The sequence below is a fragment of the Somniosus microcephalus genome, unplaced genomic scaffold (genome assembly GCF_052327205.1).
Source record: "Somniosus microcephalus isolate GS21.2 unplaced genomic scaffold, FLI_Smic_1.0 unresolved_chr4, whole genome shotgun sequence".
NCBI lineage: Eukaryota > Metazoa > Chordata > Chondrichthyes > Squaliformes > Somniosidae > Somniosus > Somniosus microcephalus.
Genome location: NW_028225182.1, coordinates 16698374 through 16721786, shown reverse-complemented (window position 1 = coordinate 16721786; position 23413 = coordinate 16698374). Strand labels below are relative to the sequence as shown.

Below are 23413 nucleotides of genomic sequence, written 5' to 3'. Positions count from 1 at the left end.
GGAGATCAGCCATGATCTCATTGAATCCCCTGCACTGCTTAAAAATCTGTTCCATTACCTTTTTTTTCCAGTTCTGACGAAAGGTTATCGACCTGAAACGTTACCTCTGCCTCTCTCTTCGCAGATGCTGCCTGACCTGATGAGTATCTCCAGCATTTTCTGTTTCAATTCATATTTCCAGCATCTGCAGTATTTTCTCAGTTCACATTTCTTTCATTGTGCAAAACAAGGATATCGCTTAATTAATGACGCTTTGAAAGCAACATAAAAGTTTAACAAAATAACTACCGCCCAACGTGGGCCTCGAACCCACGACCCTGAGATTAAGAGTCTCATGCTCTACCGACTGAGCTAGCCGGACCTGTTGAAGCAACATTGCCTTGTCGCGGATTGCAGTCAGGAACCTTGTGGCTCCGGCCCGGTCACAACAGCATGTCTGAGCCGCGTTTCTGCAAACTACGAAACAAGTTCTCCAGAAGCCCAAGGCGTATAAGGAACTCAAGCAGCAAAATCCCTTTCATTAACCACAGGGGTTCAGGCAAATTTCTGATCACAAATCGCTTTAGTCCTTGTCAATATCGCTTGTCTATTTCCCGGAGATTCCCGATTCTGTCTGTCTCTCTGGCTCTGTTTATTGTGTCTGTGGCCACCTGCGGGTAGATTTTGAACGAATTACCTGTGTTTGTGTCTGCTTGTCACTTTAAACAAATGAGGGCATCAGGCGCTTCTGTGCATGACACTGAGGAATCAGGAGAAGGCAGGAGGAATGAAACAGTGTTTCTGGAACGAGTATATATACAAACTACGAACATCCGTGGTTATGTTGTGGACCTCATGGTGCAACGGTAGCGCATCTGACTCCAAATCAGAAAGTCTGTGTGTTAAAATCTAATCGATCTCCCAACTGAGCTATTTCAGCGTTGTATGGTGGCAATTCAAACAGCCCCAAAGCGCACTGTTTCCTCACCGGGAATCGAACCCGGGCCGCGGCGGTAAAAGTGCCTGAATCCAAATCACTGGACTACCAGAAAAGCTGCAGCAAGTCTCCTGCCAGCAAGCACAGCAATGCAGTGTTTCCTACCTGCTCCTTTGCAATTCAGATCCTTTCGCACCAGGCAAACTGTTCGGACAAAATGATATTTTTAACATGAGAACACAAAAGACGTGTTCGCGAAAGCACGGCACCAAGTGCAGGTAGGCATCCACTTGAAATCGATTTCCTTCAGTGGTTTTCTCTGGATGTGGTCTCTCTCGGTGCCGGCGAACATTTCATTGATGCATTTGTCCTGAACTGAAGCCTTTTGCCCATCTCGCGGGGTCAGAGCTGCTCTGTCTGTCTATTACCTGCCTGTTAACCTTATCGGGAACAGGCCACCTGTTCAACGTTCAGCAGCAAACCCAGAAAGACAAATAAACAGAAAGATGTGTCTCTCAGCCCCGGTGGCAAAGGTGCAATGGATGTTAATCCAAATAAATCCCCCGTGAGTCTGTGTGCATTGGCTTCCTTATAAAGTTTGTATTTGAAATGTGCGGGAAAAGCGTAAAATTAAGAAAACATCCTGATGGCCAGTACGGGGATCAAACTCGCGACCTTCTCGTTATTAATACCAGGCTTTCACCAACTGGGCTAACCGGCCACAATGCTCTTGTTGGCCAGGCTCGAACCCAGGCTGCGAGATTGTCTTTCAGCCTCACACTGGGTGACCGAGTTACTGCACAATCATTGAACACACCACATCGGTTAAACATTGTTAACTGTTCGTATATACAACTGGGCAGAGTGTAAATCGAAACTAACAGAAAGACAGCTCTATGGCCTAACAAACCTCATTCTAAAATTTATTATCGCACCACAGCCCCTCCCACAAACACTGCTCCGGTATAAGAGCAGACGGCGGGACCCCGACTGGATTCGCGCCTGCAGCGGACGGTTGGAGCCGGATCCAGCATGTCCGATGTGGTTTCACTCCCATTCGTTTGGGAAACGCGGCATCAGGAGCGTAAAATGTCTCCTCATTCACTCCTCTTGTAGTGAAGGAGACAGAAAGTAACTAAAACCTACCGAAACCCGGGACCTATAGATCTTCAGTCTAACGCTCTCCCAACTGAGCTATTTCGGCTTCACATCAAAAGCAGTATACTGTTGTTCTTTTGGAGGGTTTTCTATCCCCGGGTGGAATTGCCCCTCTCGCTCATTCCTCACTTCGGGCAATGTGACCCGACCAGATCTCGGAGCTCAGGTTGTGTTAATGTAAAGCTGCAGTGTTGATAAAGATACAATGCTGACACAGCACGGGGGACCTCACTGTGTAGGACACAGCGTGAAATGCAATGACATGTTCAAATAAAGTTACAGAGCACAACACATGTGAAAATTTCCCTGTTGTTTTCTCCACACTGATGGGCTGTGAAGGGAGAGACGGGCCGAAGTCTCACTGAGCCGCACTGATCACGAGCCAAATCAAGTTCAATCTTCAGGTATGGTGCTGAGCCCGACACAGAAGTGAAAATGCCCGTGGTTCTTAGTTCCTCACGCAGTGGGCTACTGAGCAATACAGGAAGGGCTAATGAACATCTTAATGCTCAAGTTATCACGGGCCACGGACTCTCTGATTACAGGCTTGCACACGTTTGTATGTTTCAAAATTAGCATTTTTCACACTGGCAATGAATTAATCGATAGCCGTGCCTGTGATAAGCTAAGTTTGTTGGGAGGTGCAGTGGGCAAGAAGATACACGGAAGACTGATGAAAACCGTGACTGCCCTGACACTGTGAGCTGCAGTTAAATGTTGGCAACATTTAAAGTTAGCCAGTCTAAATTTGACAGTAATCAATTCCTGCTGACTTTGAAACAGCACGCATTTTACAGAAATCAAGGATGTATATTTTGTATCGCTGTATGAAGAGTGATGTTGAGCAGCGGTGTGGAAAGTTGAATCAGGAGCGGAGCATTGCTCCGTAAGGGTGCGTTGCATGGTGGCAATTCAAACAGCCCCAAAACGCACTGTTCCCTGACCGGGAATCGAACCCAGGCTGCGGCGGTGAAAGCGCCGTAATCCTAACCACTAGATCACCAGGGAAGCTGCTGCCAGCCTCCGGGAAGCTGCAGCCAGCCTCCTGGCAGCAAGCACATCAACGCAGCTTTTCATGCCTGCTCCTTTGCAATTCAGATCCTTTCGCGCCAGGCAAACTGTTCGGACAAAGTTATATTTTTTACATGAGAACACAACAGACGTGTTCGCGAAAGCTCGGCACCAAGTGCGGGTAGGCATCCACTTGAAATCGATTTCCTCCTGTGTTTTTCTCTGGATGTTGTCTCTCTCAGTGCGGGGCGAACAAATCATTGATGCATTTGTACTTCATTGGTTCCAGTGATGAACGATTGCCGTTACGTGGATAGACCAGAGAAGTTGGAGCTGTTCTCCTTAGAGCATAGACGGCTAAGAGGAAATTTGACAGAGGGTTTTAAAATCAAGAAAACGATTAGATAGAGTAAATAAACAGAAAAGATGGATGAATACAAAAGACAAAGCTGAAGTGTCTGTAACCATCCTGAGAGAAGCCAGACTTCATTCAATTCGATTAATTCCAAGCGATATTAAGAAACAGCTGAGCTGATTAGTTACAGCAAATGCAATGAGCTCCGACAACACTCCGTCTGCAGCACTAAAAGCGTGTGCTCCAGAACTAGCCATGCCTCGGGGAAGCGGTTGTGTTAAGAGATTGAGTAAACTAGGCCTGTAATCTCTTGAATTCGGAAGAATGAGAGGGGATCTCATGAAGCATGCAAAATTATTACACGATTTGATCGGTTGGATGCTGGGAGAATGATTCCCTTGGCTGGGGAGTCTAGAACCAGCGGACACAGCCTCAGGATAAAGGTTAGGCCATTCAGGACTGAGAGAAGACATTTCTTCACACAGAAAGTGGTGAATCTTTGGAATTCTCTTCCCCAGAGTGCTGTGGAGGCTCAGTTATTGGGTATATTCAAAACAGAAGTGGGTAGATTTCTGACTGGTAAGGGCATCAAGGGATATGGCGATAGGGCCGGTGAGTGGAATTGAGGCAGGAGATGAGCCATGATCTCATTGAATCCCCTGCACTGCTTAAAAATCTGTTCCATTACCTTTTTTTTTATAGTTCTGACGAAAGGTTATCGACCTGAAACGTTACCTCTGTTTCTCTCTTCGCAGCTGCTGCCTGACCTGCTGAGTATCTCCAGCATTTTCTGTTTCAATTCATATTTCCAGCATCTGCAGTATTTTCTCAGTTCGCATTTCTTTCATTGTGCAAAACAAGGATATCGCTTAATTAATGACGCTTTGAAAGCAACATAAAAGTTTAACAAAATAACTACCGCCCAACGTGGGGCTCGAACCCACGACCCTGAAATTAAGAGTCTCATGCTCTACCGACTGAGCTCGCCGGGCCTGTTGAAGCAACATTGCCTTGTCGCTGATTGCAGTCAGGAACCTTGTGGCTCCGGCCCGGTCACAACAGCATGACTGAGCCGCGTTTCTGCAAAGTACGAAACAAGTTCTCCAGAAGCCCAAGGCGTATAAGGAACTCAAGCAGCAAAATCCCTTTCATTAACCACAGGGGTTCAGGCAAATATCTGATCACAAATCGCTTTAGTCCTTGTCAATATCGCTTGTCTATTTCCCGGAGATTCCCGATTCTGTCTGTCTCTCTGGCTCTGTTTATTGTGTCTGTGGCCACCTGCGGGTAGATTTTGAACGAATTACCTGTGTTTGTGTCTGCTTGTTACTTTAAACAAATGAGGGCATCAGGCGCTTCTGTGCATGACACTGAGGAATCAGGAGAAGGCAGGAGGAATGAAACAGTGTTTGTGGAACGAGTATATATACAAACTACGAACATCCGTGGTTATGTTGTGGACCTCATGGTGCAACGGTAGCGCATCTGACTCCAGATCAGAAAGTCTGCGTGTTCAAATCTAATCGATCTCCCAACTGAGCTATTTCAGCGTTGTATGGTGGCAATTCAAACCGCCCCAAAACGCACTGTTTCCGCACCGGGAATCGAACCCGGGCCGCGGCGGTAAAAGTGCCTGAATCCTAACCACTAGACTACCAGAAAAGCTGCAGCAAGTGTCCTGCCAGCAAGCACAGCAATGCAGTGTTTCCTACCTGCTCCTTTGCAATTCAGATCCTTTCGCACCAGGCAAACTGTTTGGACAAAATGATATTTTAACATGAGAACACAAAAGACGTGTTCGCGAAAGCACGGCAGCAAGTGGGGTAGGCATCCACTTGAAATCGATTTCCTTCAGTGGTTTTCTCTCGGTGCCGGCGAACATTTCATTGATGCATTTGTCCTGAACTGAAGCCTTTTGCCCATCTCGCGGGGTCAGAGCTGCTCTGTCTGTCTATTACCTGCCTGTTACCCTTATCAGGAACAGGCCGCCTGTTCAACGTTCAACAGCAAACCCAGAAAGACAAATAAACAGAAAGATGTGTCTCTCAGCCCCGGTGGCAAAGGTGCAATGGATGTTAATCCAAATAAATCCCCCGTGAGTCTGTGTGCATTGGCTTCCTTATAATGTTTGTATTTGAAATGTGCGGGAAAAGTGTAAAATTATGAAAACATCCTGATGGCCAGTACGGGGTTCAAACTCGCGACCTTGTCGTTATTAACACCAGGCTTTCACCAACTGGGCTAACCGGCCACAATGCTCTTGTTGGCCAGGCTCGAACCCAGGCTGCGAGATTGTCTTTCAGCCTCACACTGGGTGACCGAGTTACTGCTCAATCATTGAACACACCACATCGGTTAAACATTGTTAACTGTTCGTATATACAACTGGGCAGAGTGTAAATCGAAACTAACAGAAAGACAGCTCTATGGTCTAACAAATCTCATTCTAAAAATTATTATCGCACCACAGCCCCTCCCACAAACACTGCTCCGGTATAAGAGCAGACGGCGGGACCCCGACTGGATTCGCACCTGCAGCGGACGGTTGGAGCCGGATCCAGCATGTCCGATGTGGTTTCACTCCCATTCGTTTGGGAAACGCGGCATCAGGAGCGTAAAATTTCTCCTCATTCACTCCTCTTGTAGTGAAGGAGACAGAAAGTAACTAAAACCTACCGAAACCCGGGACCTTTAGATCTTCAGTCTAACGCTCTCCCAACTGAGCTATTTCGGCTTCACATCAAAAGCAGTATACTGTTGTTCTTTTGGAGGTTTTTCTATCCCCGGGTGGAATTGCCCCTCTCGCTCATTCCTCACTTCGGGCAATGTGACCCGACCAGATCTCGGAGCTCAGGTTGTGTTAATGTAAAGCTGCAGTGTTGATAAAGATACAATGCTGACACAGCACGGGGGACCTCACTGTGTTGGACACAGCGTGAAATGCAATGACATGTTCAAATAAAGTTACAGAGCACAACACATGTGTAAAATTCCCTGTTCTTTTCTCCACACTGATGGGTTGTGAAGGGAGAGACGGGCCGAAGTCTCACTGAGCCGCACTGATCACGAGCCAAATCAAGTTCAATCTTCAGGTATGGTGCTGAGCCCGACACAGAAGTGAAAATGCCCGTTGTTCTTAGTTCCTCACGGAGTGGGCTACTGAGCAATACAGGAAGGGCTAATGAACATCTTAATGCTCAAGTTATCACGGGCCACGGACTCTCTGATTACAGGCTTGCACACGTTTGTATGTTTCAAAATTTGCATTTTTCACACTGGCAATGAATTAATCGATAGCCGTGCCTGTGATAAGCTAAGTTTGTTGGGAGGTGCAGTGGGCAAGAAGATACACGGAAGACTGATGAAAACCGTGACTGCCCTGACACTGTGAGCTGCAGTTAAGTGTTGGCAACATTTAAGGTCAGCCAGTCTAAATTTGACAGAAATCAATTCCTGCTGACTTTGAAACAGCACGCATTTTACAGAAATCAAGGATGTATATTTTGTATCGCTGTATGAAGAGTGATGTTGAGCAGCGGTGTGGAAAGTTGAATCAGGGGCGGAGCATTGCTCCGTAAGGGTGCGTTGCATGGTGGCAATTCAAACAGCCCCAAAACGCACTGTTCCCTGACCGGGAATCGAACCCAGGCCACGGCGGTGAAAGCGCCGAATCCTAACCACTAGACCACCAGGGAAGCTGCTGCCAGTCTCACGGAAGCTGCTGCCAACCTCCTGGCAGCAAGCACATCAACGCAGCTTTTCATGCCTGCTCCTTTGCAATTCAGATCCTTTCGCGCCAGGCAAACTGTTCGGACAAAATTATATTTTTTACATGAGAACACAACAGACGTGTTCGCGAAAGCTCGGCACCAAGTGCGGGTAGGCATCCACTTGAAATCGATTCCCTCCTGTGTTTTTCTCTGGATGCTGTCTCTCTCGGTGCGGGGCGAACAAATCATTGATGCATTTGTACTTCATTGGTTCCAGTGATGAACGATTGCCGTTACGTGGATAGACCAGAGAAGTTGGAGCTGTTCTCCTTAGAGCATAGACGGCTAAGAGGAAATTTGACAGAGGGTTTTAAAATCAAGAAAACGATTAGATAGAGTAAATAAACAGAAAAGATGGATGAATACAAAAGACAAAGCTGAAGTGTCTGTAACCATCCTGAGAGAAGCCAGACTTCATTCAATTCGATTAATTCCAAGCGATATTAAGAAACAGCTGAGCTGATTAGTTACAGCAAATGCAATGAGCTCCGACAACACTCCGTCTGCAGCACTAAAAGCGTGTGCTCCAGAACTAGCCACGCCTCGGGGAAGCGGTTGTGTTAAGAGATTGAGTAAACTAGGCCTGTAATCTCTTGAATTCGGAAGAATGAGAGGGGATCTCATGAAGCATGCAAAATTATTACACGGTTTGATCGGTTGGATGCTGGGAGAATGATTCCCTTTGCTGGGGAGTCTAGAACCAGCGGACACAGCCTCAGGATAAAGGTTAGGCCATTCAGGACTGAGAGAAGACATTTCTTCACACAGAAAGTGGTGAATCTTTGGAATTCTCTTCCCCAGAGTGCTGTGGAGGCTCAGTTATTGGGTATATTCAAAACAGAAGTGGGTAGATTTCTGACTGGTAAGGGCATCAAGGGATATGGTGATAGGGCCGGTGAGTGGAATTGAGGCAGGAGATCAGCCATGATCTCATTGAATCCCCTGCACTGCTTAAAAATCTGTTCCATTACCTTTTTTTTTATAGTTCTGACGAAAGGTTATCGACCTGAAACGTTACCTCTGTTTCTCTCTTCGCAGATGCTGCCTGACCTGCTGAGTATCTCCAGCATTTTCTGTTTCAATTCATATTTCCAGCATCTGCAGTATTTTCTCAGTTCGCATTTCTTTCATTGTGCAAAACAAGGATATCGCTTAATTAATGACGCTTTGAAAGCAACATAAATGTTTAACAAAATAACTACCGCCCAACGTGGGGCTCGAACCCACGACCCTGAGATTAAGAGTCTCATGCTCTACCGACTGAGCTAGCCGGGCCTGTTGCAGCGATATTGCCTTGTCGCTGATTGCAGTCAGGAACCTTGTGGCTCCGGCCCGGTCACAACAGCATGTCTGAGCCGCGTTTCTGCAAACTACGAAACAAGTTCTCCAGAAGCCCAAGGCGTATAAGGAACTCAAGCAGCAAAATCCCTTTCATTAACCACAGGGGTTCAGGCAAATTTCTGATCACAAATCGCTTTAGTCCTTGTCAATATCGCTTGTCTATTTCCCGGAGATTCCCGATTCTGTCTGTCTCTCTGGCTCTGTTTATTGCGTCTGTGGCCACCTGCGGGTAGATTTTGAACGAATTACCTGTGTTTGTGTCTGCTTGTTACTTTAAACAAATGAGGGCATCAGGCGCTTCTGTGCATGACACTGAGGAATCAGGAGAAGGCAGGAGGAATGAAACAGTGTTTGTGGAACGAGTATATATACAAACATCCGTGGTTATGTTGTGGACCTCATGGTGCAACGGTAGCGCATCTGACTCCAGATCAGAAAGTCTGCGTGTTCAAATCTAATCGATCTCCCAACTGAGCTATTTCAGTGTTGTATGGTGGCTATTCAAACAGCCCCAAAACGCACTGTTTCCTCACCGGGAATCGAACCCGGGCCGTGGCGGTAAAAGTGCCTGAATCCTAACCACTAGACTACCAGAAAAGCTGCAGTAAGTCTCCTGCCAGCAAGCACAGCAATGCAGTGTTTCCTACCTGCTCCTTTGCAATTCAGATCCTTTCGCGCCAGGCAAACTGTTCGGACAAAATGATATTTTTAACATGAGAACACAAAAGACGTGTTCGCGAAAGCACGGCACCTAGTGCGGGTAGGCATCCACTTGAAATCGATTTCCTTCAGTGGTTTTCTCTGGATGTTGTCTCTCTCAGTGCCGGCGAACATTTCATTGATGCATTTGTCCTGAACTGAAGCCTTTTGCCCTTCTCGCGGGGTCAGAGCTGCTCTGTCTGTCTATTACCTGCCTGTTAACCTGATCGGGAACAGGCCACCTGTTCAACGTTCAACAGCAAACCCAGAAAGACAAATAAACAGAAAGATGTGTCTCTCAGCCCCGGTGGCAAAGGTGCAATGGATGTTAATCCAAATAAATCCCCCGTGAGTCTGTGTGCATTGGCTTCCTTATAAAGTTTGTATTTGAAATGTGCGGGAAAAGTGTAAAATTATGAAAACATCCTGATGGCCAGTACGGGGATCAAACTCGCGACCTTGTCGTTATTAACACCAGGCTTTCACCAACTGGGCTAACCGGCCACAATGCTCTTGTTGGCCAGGCTCGCACCCAGGCTGCGAGATTGTCTTTCAGCCTCACACTGGGTGACCGAGTTACTGCACAATCATTGAACACACCACATCGGTTAAACATTGTTAACTGTTCGTATATACAACTGGGCAGAGTGTAAATCGAAACTAACAGAAAGACAGCTCTATGGTCTAACAAACCTCATTCTAAAATTTATTATCGCACCACAGCCCCTCCCACAAACACTGCTCCGGTATAAGAGCAGACGGCGGGACCCCGACTGGATTCGCACCTGCAGCGTATGGTTGGAGCCGGATCCAGCATGTCCGATGTGGTTTCACTCCCATTCGTTTGGGAAACGCGGCATCAGGAGCGTAAAATTTCTCCTCATTCACTCCTCTTGTAGTGAAGGAGACAGAAAGTAACTAAAACCTACCGAAACCCGGGACCTTTAGATCTTCAGTCTAACGCTCTCCCAACTGAGCTATTTCGGCTTCACATCAAAAGCAGTATACTGTTGTTCTTTTGGAGGTTTTTCTATCCCCGGGTGGAATTGCCCCTCTCGCTCATTCCTCACTTCGGGCAATGTGACCCGACCAGATCTCGGAGCTCAGGTTGTGTTAATGTAAAGCTGCAGTGTTGATAAAGATACAATGCTGACACAGCACGGGGGACCTCACTGTGTTGGACACAGCGTGAAATGCAATGACATGTTCAAATAAAGTTACAGAGCACAACACATGTGTAAAATTCCCTGTTCTTTTCTCCACACTGATGGGTTGTGAAGGGAGAGACGGGCCGAAGTCTCACTGAGCCGCACTGATCACGAGCCAAATCAAGTTCAATCTTCAGGTATGGTGCTGAACCCGACACAGAAGTGAAAATGCCCGTGGTTGTGGGTTGATTAATGATAATAGAAACAAATATGAAGTGTCTCACAGACTTCAATGATTCCTTAATACCGTTGGTTGTCTAAAAGCTATCAATCGCAGGTTAAAATGAGCAATTCATGATGCATCTTTGAAAGAGCTATCCAATCAGTCCCACTCCGCTGCTCTTCCCCCACAGCCCTGCTGACACTCCTGCCAGCGGAAACTGTTTCCCCCATAATTTTGATCACCTCTATTAAATCTCCCCTGACCAGTGATTAATGGAGTTCAATGCGGGCAAGTATCAGATCATCCAATTGGGGCCGAGCAAAGATCGGTCAGTGTGTGGTCTGAAAACATCATGTGGGAGAATAGTTTTTTTCTGTGAAGTAGCCGGTCCCGTTAAATTTTACAAATGTTGCCCCAGATCGCTGCTCTCTCAAGCAATGAACATTTTAAACCATTCTCCTAAAATGCAATGTATTAAATGAGATATGGGTTAACAGTTCAGGAGATGCAAAGAGCAAAATAAATGAATGAAGTTTCGACTGTCCCTCAGTAACCATATTATTATGTCTTTCATTCCGCAAAATAAAGTTACCGGTTAATTAATGGTGATTAAAGCAGTTCTTATTTATTCACATTAGATGCATGTAATTAATTTAATAAAATTACATCGCATTCATGAATAAGAAACGGTGATATCAAAATTTCTTCCCTAACCGGGAATCGAACCCAGCCTGCAACACTGATAGGAATAAATTATTGAATCATTTAATGGTGCCTCGAAAAATATCACACTAGTAAATTAAAATCACTGCTATAATGTGTTTCGGTGTTGAAGGGGATTGAAAAAAGCCCAGACTGCGCCCGCGGTGAGACAGAATTCGAACTTACAAAGAAGTTGGTGCTGCGAAGTAACCGCCAAGCGAAAGCTGACACCGATTAAAGAAGGAGACAGCGCTCAATATAAAGGAAGAGCTCACAAACGTTAACTTTCTGTATTCTGTGTAAAAGGACTCTCAAATCCTTGAATATACTCAATGACTGAGCATCCACTGCCCTCTGAGGTTGAGAATTGCAAAGATCACAAGCCTCTGAGTGAAGAAATGTCTCCTCATCTGAGTCTCAAATAGCCGGCCCCTAATCCTCAGACTCTGCCCCCCAGTTCTAGACTCTCCAGCCAGGGGAAACAACCTCTCAGCTTCTATCCTTTCAAGCCCTCCAAGAAAATTATACCTTTCAATGAGAACACCTCTCGTTCTTCTGAACTCCAGAGATTATAGGCCCAATCTGCTCAATCTCTCCTCATAGGACAATCCTATCATCATTGAAAACAATCAGGTTTGATTCCCAGTCAGGGATTTCAGTTCTGACAAAGACCATTGAAGTCTGTGAGAATCTTAATAATTGTATTAAAACCAACAAAAATGTGTGTTGCACACTGAAGGAAATTGTAACATGTTTGCCGGGTGACAGTCAAACTTTAATAACTTTCGTCAGAGATTCATAGATTTATAACAAAAGGCGACTGCTTTACCCAGTGTTTCCGTAGTGTAGTGGTTATCACGTTCGCCTAACACGCGAAAAGTCCCCGGTTCGAAACCGGGCGGAAACATTTTGTAATTCATGTTCATTTAAATCGTCGAAAAATGGATCAATTCCCATTTGTTATGCAAAGTAACAAAGTCCTGTTACAGTTGTGTTATTCTGTACAGTTATGCACACACACAGAACACTACGGTGTCGCTCGCTCACTTCCGTTTCCAGCCCTGACCGTGCAGACAGCCCCTCTCAAAGCTACACAATCCGGCTGCTTTCAGTTGAATTGTGAAAGATTATTCAAGGATCCTGCAGCTTTACTTCGGTTCACAACAGCAGATCGAAGCCGCGTTGCTGCAAACAACAAACCATGTTTTCCAGAATTCCAAGGTGTAGACGGAACTCAACCATTAAAATTCCCTTCATTAACCACAGGGGTTCAGGTAATTTTCTATGATTCTATAACAAGTTATTAAAGTTTGACTGTCATCCGGTATATATGTTAGCAATTCCTGCAGTGTGCAACAAAATGTTGTGGGTTGATTAATGATAATAGAAACAATTATGAAGTGTCTCACAGACTTCAATGATTCCTTAATACCGTTGGTTGACTAAAAGCTATCAATCGCAGGTTAAAATGAGCAATTCATGATGCATCTTTGAAAGAGCTATCCAATCAGTCCCACTCCGCTGCTCTTCCCCCATAGCCCTGCTGACACTCCTGCCAGTGGAAACTGTTTCCCCCATAATTTTGATCACCTCTATTAATTCTCCCCTGACCAGTGATTAATGGAGTTCAACGCGTTCAAGTATCAGATCATCCACTTGGGGCCGAGCAAAGATCGGTCAGTGTGTGGTCTGAAAACATCATGTGAGAGAATAGTTTTTTTCTGTGAAGTAGCCGGTCCCGTTAAATTTTACAAATGTTGCCCCAGATCGCTGCTCTCTCAAGCAATGAACATTTTAAAACATTCTCCTAAAATGCAATGTGTAAAATGAGATATGAGTTATCAGTTCAGGAGATGCAAAGAGCAAAATAAATGAATGAAGTTTCGACTGTCCCTCAGTAGCCATATTATCATGCCTTTCATTCTGCAAAATAAAGTTACCGGTTAATTAATGGTGATTAAAGCAGTTCTTATTTATTCACATTAGATGCATGTAATTAATTTAATACAATTACATCGCATTCATGAATTAGAAACGGTGATATCAAAATTTCTTCCCTAACCGGGAATCGAACCCAGCTCCCGATACTGATAGGAATACGTTATTGAATCATTTAATGGTGCCTCAAAAAATATCACACTGCTAAATTAAAATCACAGCTTTAATGTGTTTCGTTGTTGAAGGGGATTGAAAAAAGCCCAGACTGCGCCCGCGGTGAGACAGAGTTCGAACTTACAAAGAAGTTGGTGCTGTGAAGTAACAGCTGGGCGAAAGCTGACACCGATTAAAGGACGAGAAACCGCTCAATATAAAGGATGAGCTCACAAACGTTAATTTCTGTATTCTGTGTAAAAGGACTCCCAAATTCTTGAATATACTCAATGACTGAGCATCCACTGCCCTCTGAGGTTGAAAATTGCAAAGATTCACAAGCCTCTGAGTGAAGAAATGTCTCCTCATCTGAGTCTCAAATGGCCGGCCCCTTATCCTGAGACTCTGCCTCCTAGTTCGAGATTCTCCAGCCAGGGGAAGCAACCTCTCATCTTCTACCGTTTCAAGCCCTCCAAGAAAATTGTACCTTTCAATGACAACACATCTCGTACTTCTGAACTCCAGAGATTATAGGCCCAATCTACTCAATCTCTCCTCATAGGACAATCTAATCATCATTGAAAACAATCAGGTTTGATTCCCTGTCAGGGATTTCAGTTCTGACAAAGACAATTGAAGTCTGTGAGAATCTTATTAATTGTATTAAAACGAACAAAAATGTGTGTTGCACACTGAAGGAAATTGTAACATGTTTGCTGGGTGACAGTCAAACTTAAATAACTTTCTTCATAGATTCATAGATTTATTGCCAAAGGCGACTGTTTTATCCGGCGTTTCCGTAGTGTAGTGGTTATCACGTTCGCCTAACACGCGAAAGGTCCCCGGTTCGAAACCGGGCGGAAACGTTTTTTAAATCATGTTCATTTAAATCGTAGAAAAATGGATCAATTCGCATTTGTTATGCAATGTAACAAAGTCCTGTTACATTTGTGTTATTCTGTACAGTTGTACACACACACAGAACACTACGGTTTCGCTCGCTCACTTCCGTTTCCAGCCCTGACCGTGCAGACAGCCCCTCTCAAAGTTCCACATTCCGGCTGCTTTCAGTTGAATTGTGAAAGATTATTCAAGGATCCTGCAGCTTTACCTCGGTTCACAACAGCAGATCTAAGCCCCGTTTCTGCAAACTACAAACCATGTTTTCCAGAATTCCAAGGTGTATACGGAACTCAACCATTAAAATTCCCTTCATTAACCACAGGGGTTCAGGCAATTTTCTATGATTCTATAAAAAGTTATTGAAGTTTGACTGTCATCCGGTATACATGTTAGCAATTCCTGCAGTGTGCAACAAAATGTTGTGGGTTGATTAATGATAATAGAAACAGTTATGAAGTGTCTCACAGACTTCAATGATTCCTTAATACCGTTGGTTAACTAAAATCTATCAATTGCAGGTTAAAATGAGGAATTCATATTGCATCTTTGAAAGAGCTATCCAATCAGTCCCACTCCGCTGCTCTTCCCCCATAGCCCTGCTGACACTCCTGCCAGTGGAAACGGTTTCCCCCTTAATTTTGATCACCTCTGTTAAATCTCCCCTGACCAGTGAATAATGGATCTCAACGCGGGCAAGTGTCAGATCATCCACTTGGGGCCTGGCAAAGATCAGTCAGTGTGTGGTCTGAAAACATCATGTGAGAGAATCGGTTTTTTCTGTGAAATAGCCGGTCCCGTTAAATTTTACAAATGTTGCCCCAGATCGCTGCTCTCTCAAGCAATGAACATTTTAAACCATTCTCCTGAAATGCAATGTGTAAAATGAGATATGGGTTAACAGTTCAGGAGATGCAAAGAGCAAAATAAATGAATGAAGTATCGACTGTCCCTCAGTAACCATATTATTATGTCTTTCATTCCGCAAATTAAAGTTACCGGTTAATTAATGGTGATTAAAGCAGTTCTTATTTATTCACATTAGATGCATGTAATTAATTTAATAAAATTACATCGCATTCATGAATAAGAAACGGTGATATCAAAATTTCTTCCCTAACCGTGAATCGAACCCAGCCTGCAACACTGATAGGAATAAATTATTGAATCATTTAATGGTGCCTCGAAAAATATCACACTACGAAATTAAAATCACTGCTTTAATGTGTTTCGGTGTTGAAGGGGATTGAAAAAAGCCCAGACTGCGCCCGCGGTGAGACAGAGTTCGAACTTACAAAGAAGTTGGTGCTGTGAAGTAACAGCTGGGCGAAAGCTGACACCGATTGAAGGACGAGAAACCGCTCAATATAAAGGATGAGCTCACAAACGTTAATTTCTGTATTCTGTGTAAAAGGACTCCCAAATTCTTGAATATACTCAATGACTGAGCATCCACTGCCCTCTGAGGTTGAGAATTGCAAAGATTCACAAGCCTCTGAGTGAAGAAATGTCTCCTCATCTGAGTCTCAAATGGCCGGCCCCTTATCCTGAGACTCTGCCTCCTAGTTCGAGACTCTCCAGCCAGGGGAAACAACCTCTCATCTTCTACCGTTTCATGCCCTCCAAGAAAATTGTACCTTTCAATGACAACACATCTCGTACTTCTGAACTCCAGAGATTATAGGCCCAATCTACTCAATCTCTCCTGATAGGACAATCCAATCATCATTGAAAACAATCAGGTTTGATTCCCAGTCAGGGATTTCAGTTCTGACAAAGACAATTGAAGTCTGTGAGAATCTTATTAATTGTATTAAAACGAACAAAAATGTGTGTTGCACACTGAAGGAAATTGTAACATGTTTGCTGGGTGACAGTCAAACTTAAATAACTTTCTTCATAGATTCATAGATTTATTGCCAAAGGCGACTGTTTTATCCGGCGTTTCCGTAGTGTAGTGGTTATCACGTTCGCCTAACACGCGAAAAGTCCCCGGTTCGAAACCGGGCGGAAACATTTTGTAAATCATGTTCATATAAATCGTAGAAAAATGGATCAATTCGCATTTGTTATGCAATGTAACAAAGTCCTGTTACATTTGTGTTATTCTGTACAGTTGTACACACACACAGAACACTACGGTTTCGGTCGCTCACTTCCGTTTCCAGCACTGACCGTGCAGACAGCCCCTCTCAAAGTTGCACATTCCGGCTGCTTTCAGTTGAATTGTGAAAGATTATTCAAGGATCCTGCAGCTTTACCTCGGTTCACAACAGCAGATCTAAGCCCCGTTTCTGCAAACTACAAACCATGTTTTCCAGAATTCCAAGGTGTATACGGAACTCAACCATTAAAATTCCCTTTATTAACCACAGGGGTTCAGGCAATTTTCTATGATTCTATAAAAAGTTATTGAAGTTTGACTGTCATCCGGTATACATGTTAGCAATTCCTGCAGTGTGCAACAAAATGTTGTGGGTTGATTAATGATAATAGAAACAGTTATGAAGTGTCTCACAGACTTCAATGATCCCTTAATACCGTTGGTTAACGAAAATCTATCAATTGCAGGTTAAAATGAGGAATTCATATTGCATCTTTGAAAGAGCTATCCAATCAGTCCCACTCCGCTGCTCTTCCCCCATAGCCCTGCTGACACTCCTGCCAGTGGAAACGGTTTCCCCCTTAATTTTGATCACATCCATTAAATCTCCCCTGACCAGTGAATAATGGAGCTCAACGCGGGCAAGTGTCAGATCATCCACTTGGGGCCTAGCAAAGATCAGTCAGTGTGTGGTCTGAAAACATCATGTGAGAGAATCGGTTTTTTCTGTGAAATAGCCGGTCCCATTAAATTTTACAAATGTTGCCCAAGATCGCTGCTCTCTCAAGCAATGAACATTTTAAACCATTCTCCTGAAATGCAATGTGTAAAATGAGATATGGGTTAACAGTTCAGGAGATGCAAAGAGCAAAATAAATGAATGAAGTTTCGACTGTCCCTCAGTAACCATATTATTATGTCTTTCATTCCGCAAAATAAAGTTACCGGTTAATTAATGGTGATTAAAGCAGTTCTTATTTATTCACATTAGATGCATGTAATTAATTTAATAAAATTACATCGCATTCATGAATAAGAAACGGTGATATCAAAATTTCTTCCCTAACCGTGAATCGAACCCTGCCTGCAACACTGATAGGAATAAATTATTGAATCATTTTATGGTGCCTCGAAAATATCACACTGCTAAATTAAAATCACTGCTTTAATGTGTTTCGGTGTTGAAGGGGATTGAAAAAATCCCAGACTGTGCCCGCGGTGAGACAGAGTTCGAACTTACAAAGAAGTTGGTGCTGTGAAGTAACAGCTGGGCGAAAGCTGGCACCGATTAAAGAAGGAGACAGCGCTCAATATAAAGGAAGAGCTCACAAAAGTTAACTTTCTGTATTCTATGTAAAAGGACTCTCAAATCCTTGAATATACTCAATGACTGAGCATCCACTGCCCTCTGAGGTTGAGAATTGCAAAGATCACAAGCCTCTGAGTGAAGAAATGTCTCCTCATCTGAGTCTCAAATAGCCGGCCCCTAATCCTCAGACTCTGCCCACCAGTTCTAGACTCTCCAGCCAGGGGAAACAACCTCTCAGCTTCTATCCTTTCAAGCCCTCCAAGAAAATTGTACCTTTCAATGACAACACATCTCGTACTTCTGAACTCCAGAGATTATAGGCCCAATCTACTCAATCTCTCCTCATAGGACAATCCAATCATCATTGAAAACAATCAGGATTGATTCCCAGTCAGGGATTTCAGTTCTGACAAAGACAATTGAAGTCTGTGAGAATCTTATTAATTGTATTAAAACGAACAAAAATGTGTGTTGCACACTGAAGGAAATTGTAACATGTTTGCTGGGTGACAGTCAAACTTAAATAACTTTCTTCATAGATTCATAGATTTATAGCCAAAGGCGACTGTTTTATCCAGCGTTTCCGTAGTGTAGTGGTTATCACGTTCGCCTAACACGCGAAAGGTCCCCGGTTCGAAACCGGGCGGAAACATTTTGTAAATCATGTTCATTTAAATCGTAGAAAAATGGATCAATTCCCATTTGTTATGCAACGTAACAAAGTCCTGTTACAGTTGTGTTATTCTGTACAGTTATGCACACACACAGAACACTACGGTGTCGCTCGCTCACTTCCGTTTCCAGCCCTGACCGTGCAGACAGCCCCTCTCAAAGCTACACAATCCGGCTGCTTTCAGTTGAATTGTGAAAGATTATTCAAGGATCCTGCAGCTTTACTTCGGTTCACAACAGCAGATCGAAGCCGCGTTGCTGCAAACAACAAACCATGTTTTCCAGAATTCCAAGGTGTATACGGAACTCAACCATTAAAATTCCCTTCATTAACCTCAGGGGTTCAGGTAATTTTCTATGATTCTATAACAAGTTATTAAAGTTTGACTGTCATCCGGTTTACATGTTAGCAATTCCTGCAGTGTGCAACAAAATGTTGTGGGTTGATTAATGATAATAGAAACAATTATGAAGTGTCTCACAGACTTCAATGATTCCTTAATACCGTTGGTTGACTAAAAGCTATCAATCGCAGGTTAAAATGAGCAATTCATGATGCATCTTTGAAAGAGCTATCCAATCAGTCCCACTCCGCTGCTCTTCCCCCATAGCCCTGCTGACACTCCTGCCAGTGGAAACTGTTTCCCCCATAATTTTGATCACCTCTATTAAATCTCCCCTGACCAGTGATTAATGGAGTTCAACGCGGGCAAGTATCAGATCATCCACTTGGGGCCGAGCAAAGATCGGTCAGTGTGTGGTCTGAAAACATCATGTGAGAGAATAGGTTTTCTCTGTGAAGTAGACGGTCCCGTTAAATTTTGCAAATGTTGCCCCAGATCGCTGCTCTCTCAAGCAATGAACATTTTAAACCATTCTCCTAAAATGCAATGTGTAAAATGAGATATGAGTTATCAGTTCAGGAGATGCAAAGAGCAAAATAAATGAATGAAGTTTCGACTGTCCCTCAGTAACCATATTATCATGTCTTTCATTCTGCAAAATAAAGTTACCGGTTAATTAATGGTGATTAAAGCAGTTCTTATTTATTCACATTAGATGCATGTAATTAATTTAATATAATTACATCGCATTCATGAATAAGAAACGGTGATATCAAAATTTCTTACCTAACCGGGAATCGAAACCAGCTCGCGATACTGATAGGAATACATTATTGAATCATTTAATGGTGCCTCAAAAAATATCACACTGCTAAATTAAAATCACTGCTTTAATGTGTTTCGGTGTTGAAGGGGATTGAAAAAAGCCCAGACTGCGCCCGCGGTGAGACAGAGTTCGAAATTACAAAGAAGTTGGTGCTGTGAAGTAACAGCTGGGCGAAAGCTGACACCGATTGAAGGACGAGAAACCGCTCAATATAAAGGATGAGCTCACAAACATTACTTTCTGTATTCTGTGTAAAAGGACTCCCAAATTCTTGAATATACTCAATGACTGAGCATCCACTGCCCTCTGAGGTTGAGAATTGCAAAGATTCACAAGCCTCTGAGTGAAGAAATGTCTCCTCATCTGACTCTCAAATGGCCGGCCCCTTATCCTGAGACTCTGCCTCCTAGTTCGAGACTCTCCAGCCAGGGGAAACAACCTCTCATCTTCTACCGTTTCAAGACCTCCAAGAAAATTGTACCTTTCAATGACAACACATCTCGTACTTCTGAACTCCAGAGATTATAGGCCCAATCTACTCAATCTCTCCTCATAGGACAATCCAATCATCATTGAAAACAATCAGGTTTGATTCCCAGTCAGGGATTTCAGTTCTGACAAAGACAATTGAAGTCTGTGAGAATCTTATTAATTGTATTAAAACGAACAAAAATGTGTGTTGCGCACTGAAGGAAATTGCAACATGTTTGCTGTGTGACAGTCAAACTTAAATAACTTTCTTCATAGATTCATAGATTTATAGCCAAAGGCGACTGTTTTATCCAGCGTTTCCGTAGTGTAGTGGTTATCACGTTCGCCTAACACGCGAAAGGTCCCCGGTTCGAAACCGGGCGGAAACATTTTGTAAATCATGTTCATTTAAATCGTAGAAAAATGGATCAATTCGCATTTGTTATGCAATGTAACAAAGTCCTGTTACATTTGTGTTATTCTGTACAGTTGTACACACACACAGAACACTACGGTTTCGCTCGCTCACTTCCGTTTCCAGCCCTGACCGTGCAGACAGCCCCTCTCAAAGTTGCACATTCCGGCTGCTTTCAGTTGAATTGTGAAAGATTATTCAAGGATCCTGCAGCTTTACCTCGGTTCACAACAGCAGATCTAAGCCCCGTTTCTGCAAACTACAAACCATGTTTTCCAGAATTCCAAGGTGTATACGGAACTCAACCATTAAAATTCCCTTCATTAACCACAGGGGTTCAGGCAATTTTCTATGATTCTATAAAAAGTTATTGAAGTTTGACTGTCATCCGGTATACATGTTAGCAATTCCTGCAGTGTGCAACAAAATGTTGTGGGTTGATTAATGATAATAGAAACAGTTATGAAGTGTCTCACAGACATCAATGATCCCTTAATACCGTTGGTTAACTAAAATCTATCAATTGCAGGTTAAAATGAGGAATTCATATTGCATCTTTGAAAGAGCTATCCAATCAGTCCCACTCCGCTGCTCTTCCCCCATAGCCCTGCTGACACTCCTGCCAGTGGAAACGGTTTCCCCCTTAATTTTGATCACCTCTATTAAATCTCCCCTGACCAGTGAATACTGGAGCTCAACGCGGGCAAGTGTCAGATCATCCACTTGGGGCCTAGCAAAGATCAGTCAGTGTGTGGTCTGAAAACATCATGTGAGAGAATCGGTTTTTTCTGTGAAATAGCCGGTCCCGTTAAATTTTACAAATGTTGCCCCAGATCGCTGCTCTCTCAAGCAATGAACATTTTAAACCATTCTCCTGAAATGCAATGTGTAAAATGAGATATGGGTTAACAGTTCAGGAGATGCAAAGAGCAAAATAAATGAATGAAGTTTCGACTGTCCCTCAGTAACCATATTATTATGTCTTTCATTCCGCAAAATAAAGTTACCGGTTAATTAATGGTGATTAAAGCAGTTCTTATTTATTCACATTAGATGCATGTAATTAATTTAATAAAATTACATCGCATTCATGAATAAGAAACGGTGATATCAAAATGTCTTCCCTAACCGTGAATCGAACCCAGCCTGCAACACTGATAGGAATAAATTATTGAATCATTTAATGGTGCCTCGAAAAATATCACACTACTAAATTAAAATCACTGCTTTAATGTGTTTCGGTGTTGAAGGGGATTGAAAAAAGCCCAGACTGCGCCCGCGGTGAGACAGAGTTCGAAATTACAAAGAAGTTGGTGCTGTGAAGTAACAGCTGGGCGAAAGCTGACACCGATTGAAGGACGAGAAACCGCTCAATATAAAGGATGAGCTCACAAACATTACTTTCTGTATTCTGTGTAAAAGGACTCCCAAATTCTTGAATATACTCAATGACTGAGCATCCACTGCCCTCTGAGGTTGAGAATTGCAAAGATTCACAAGCCTCTGAGTGAAGAAATGTCTCCTCATCTGACTCTCAAATGGCCGGCCCCTTATCCTGAGACTCTGCCTCCTAGTTCGAGACTCTCCAGCCAGGGGAAACAACCTCTCATCTTCTACCGTTTCAAGACCTCCAAGAAAATTGTACCTTTCAATGACAACACATCTCGTACTTCTGAACTCCAGAGATTATAGGCCCAATCTACTCAATCTCTCCTCATAGGACAATCCAATCATCATTGAAAACAATCAGGTTTGATTCCCAGTCAGGGATTTCAGTTCTGACAAAGACAATTGAAGTCTGTGAGAATCTTATTAATTGTATTAAAACGAACAAAAATGTGTGTTGCGCACTGAAGGAAATTGCAACATGTTTGCTGTGTGACAGTCAAACTTAAATAACTTTCTTCATAGATTCATAGATTTATAGCCAAAGGCGACTGTTTTATCCAGCGTTTCCGTAGTGTAGTGGTTATCACGTTCGCCTAACACGCGAAAGGTCCCCGGTTCGAAACCGGGCGGAAACATTTTGTAAATCATGTTCATTTAAATCGTAGAAAAATGGATCAATTCGCATTTGTTATGCAATGTAACAAAGTCCTGTTACATTTGTGTTATTCTGTACAGTTGTACACACACACAGAACACTACGGTTTCGCTCGCTCACTTCCGTTTCCAGCCCTGACCGTGCAGACAGCCCCTCTCAAAGTTGCACATTCCGGCTGCTTTCAGTTGAATTGTGAAAGATTATTCAAGGATCCTGCAGCTTTACCTCGGTTCACAACAGCAGATCTAAGCCCCGTTTCTGCAAACTACAAACCATGTTTTCCAGAATTCCAAGGTGTATACGGAACTCAACCATTAAAATTCCCTTCATTAACCACAGGGGTTCAGGCAATTTTCTATGATTCTATAAAAAGTTATTGAAGTTTGACTGTCATCCGGTATACATGTTAGCAATTCCTGCAGTGTGCAACAAAATGTTGTGGGTTGATTAATGATAATAGAAACAGTTATGAAGTGTCTCACAGACATCAATGATCCCTTAATACCGTTGGTTAACTAAAATCTATCAATTGCAGGTTAAAATGAGGAATTCATATTGCATCTTTGAAAGAGCTATCCAATCAGTCCCACTCCGCTGCTCTTCCCCCATAGCCCTGCTGACACTCCTGCCAGTGGAAACGGTTTCCCCCTTAATTTTGATCACCTCTATTAAATCTCCCCTGACCAGTGAATACTGGAGCTCAACGCGGGCAAGTGTCAGATCATCCACTTGGGGCCTAGCAAAGATCAGTCAGTGTGTGGTCTGAAAACATCATGTGAGAGAATCGGTTTTTTCTGTGAAATAGCCGGTCCCGTTAAATTTTACAAATGTTGCCCCAGATCGCTGCTCTCTCAAGCAATGAACATTTTAAACCATTCTCCTGAAATGCAATGTGTAAAATGAGATATGGGTTA

General features: G+C 43.4%; 10 non-coding genes across 10 annotated transcripts; 6 read left to right on the top strand and 4 right to left on the bottom strand.

Annotated features, from left to right (window-relative positions):
- Nucleotides 1-288: 288 nt before the first annotated feature.
- Nucleotides 289-361, bottom strand: trnak-cuu (transfer RNA lysine (anticodon CUU)). Its single transcript has one exon. It is a non-coding gene; the product is annotated as a tRNA-Lys (tRNA).
- A 3998-nt stretch (nt 362-4359) lies between these two features.
- trnak-cuu (transfer RNA lysine (anticodon CUU)) lies at nt 4360-4432 on the bottom strand. Its single transcript has one exon. It is a non-coding gene; the product is annotated as a tRNA-Lys (tRNA).
- Nucleotides 4433-7063: 2631 nt separating this feature from the next.
- Nucleotides 7064-7135, bottom strand: trnae-uuc (transfer RNA glutamic acid (anticodon UUC)). Its single transcript has one exon. It is a non-coding gene; the product is annotated as a tRNA-Glu (tRNA).
- A 1277-nt stretch (nt 7136-8412) lies between these two features.
- On the bottom strand, nt 8413-8485 carry trnak-cuu (transfer RNA lysine (anticodon CUU)). Its single transcript has one exon. It is a non-coding gene; the product is annotated as a tRNA-Lys (tRNA).
- A 3672-nt stretch (nt 8486-12157) lies between these two features.
- trnav-aac (transfer RNA valine (anticodon AAC)) lies at nt 12158-12230 on the top strand. The gene has a single exon. It is a non-coding gene; the product is annotated as a tRNA-Val (tRNA).
- A 1977-nt stretch (nt 12231-14207) lies between these two features.
- trnav-aac (transfer RNA valine (anticodon AAC)) lies at nt 14208-14280 on the top strand. The gene has a single exon. It is a non-coding gene; the product is annotated as a tRNA-Val (tRNA).
- A 1977-nt stretch (nt 14281-16257) lies between these two features.
- trnav-aac (transfer RNA valine (anticodon AAC)) lies at nt 16258-16330 on the top strand. The gene has a single exon. It is a non-coding gene; the product is annotated as a tRNA-Val (tRNA).
- A 1976-nt stretch (nt 16331-18306) lies between these two features.
- trnav-aac (transfer RNA valine (anticodon AAC)) lies at nt 18307-18379 on the top strand. Its single transcript has one exon. It is a non-coding gene; the product is annotated as a tRNA-Val (tRNA).
- Nucleotides 18380-20356: 1977 nt separating this feature from the next.
- On the top strand, nt 20357-20429 carry trnav-aac (transfer RNA valine (anticodon AAC)). Its single transcript has one exon. It is a non-coding gene; the product is annotated as a tRNA-Val (tRNA).
- Nucleotides 20430-22406: 1977 nt separating this feature from the next.
- On the top strand, nt 22407-22479 carry trnav-aac (transfer RNA valine (anticodon AAC)). The gene has a single exon. It is a non-coding gene; the product is annotated as a tRNA-Val (tRNA).
- Nucleotides 22480-23413: the final 934 nt, after the last annotated feature.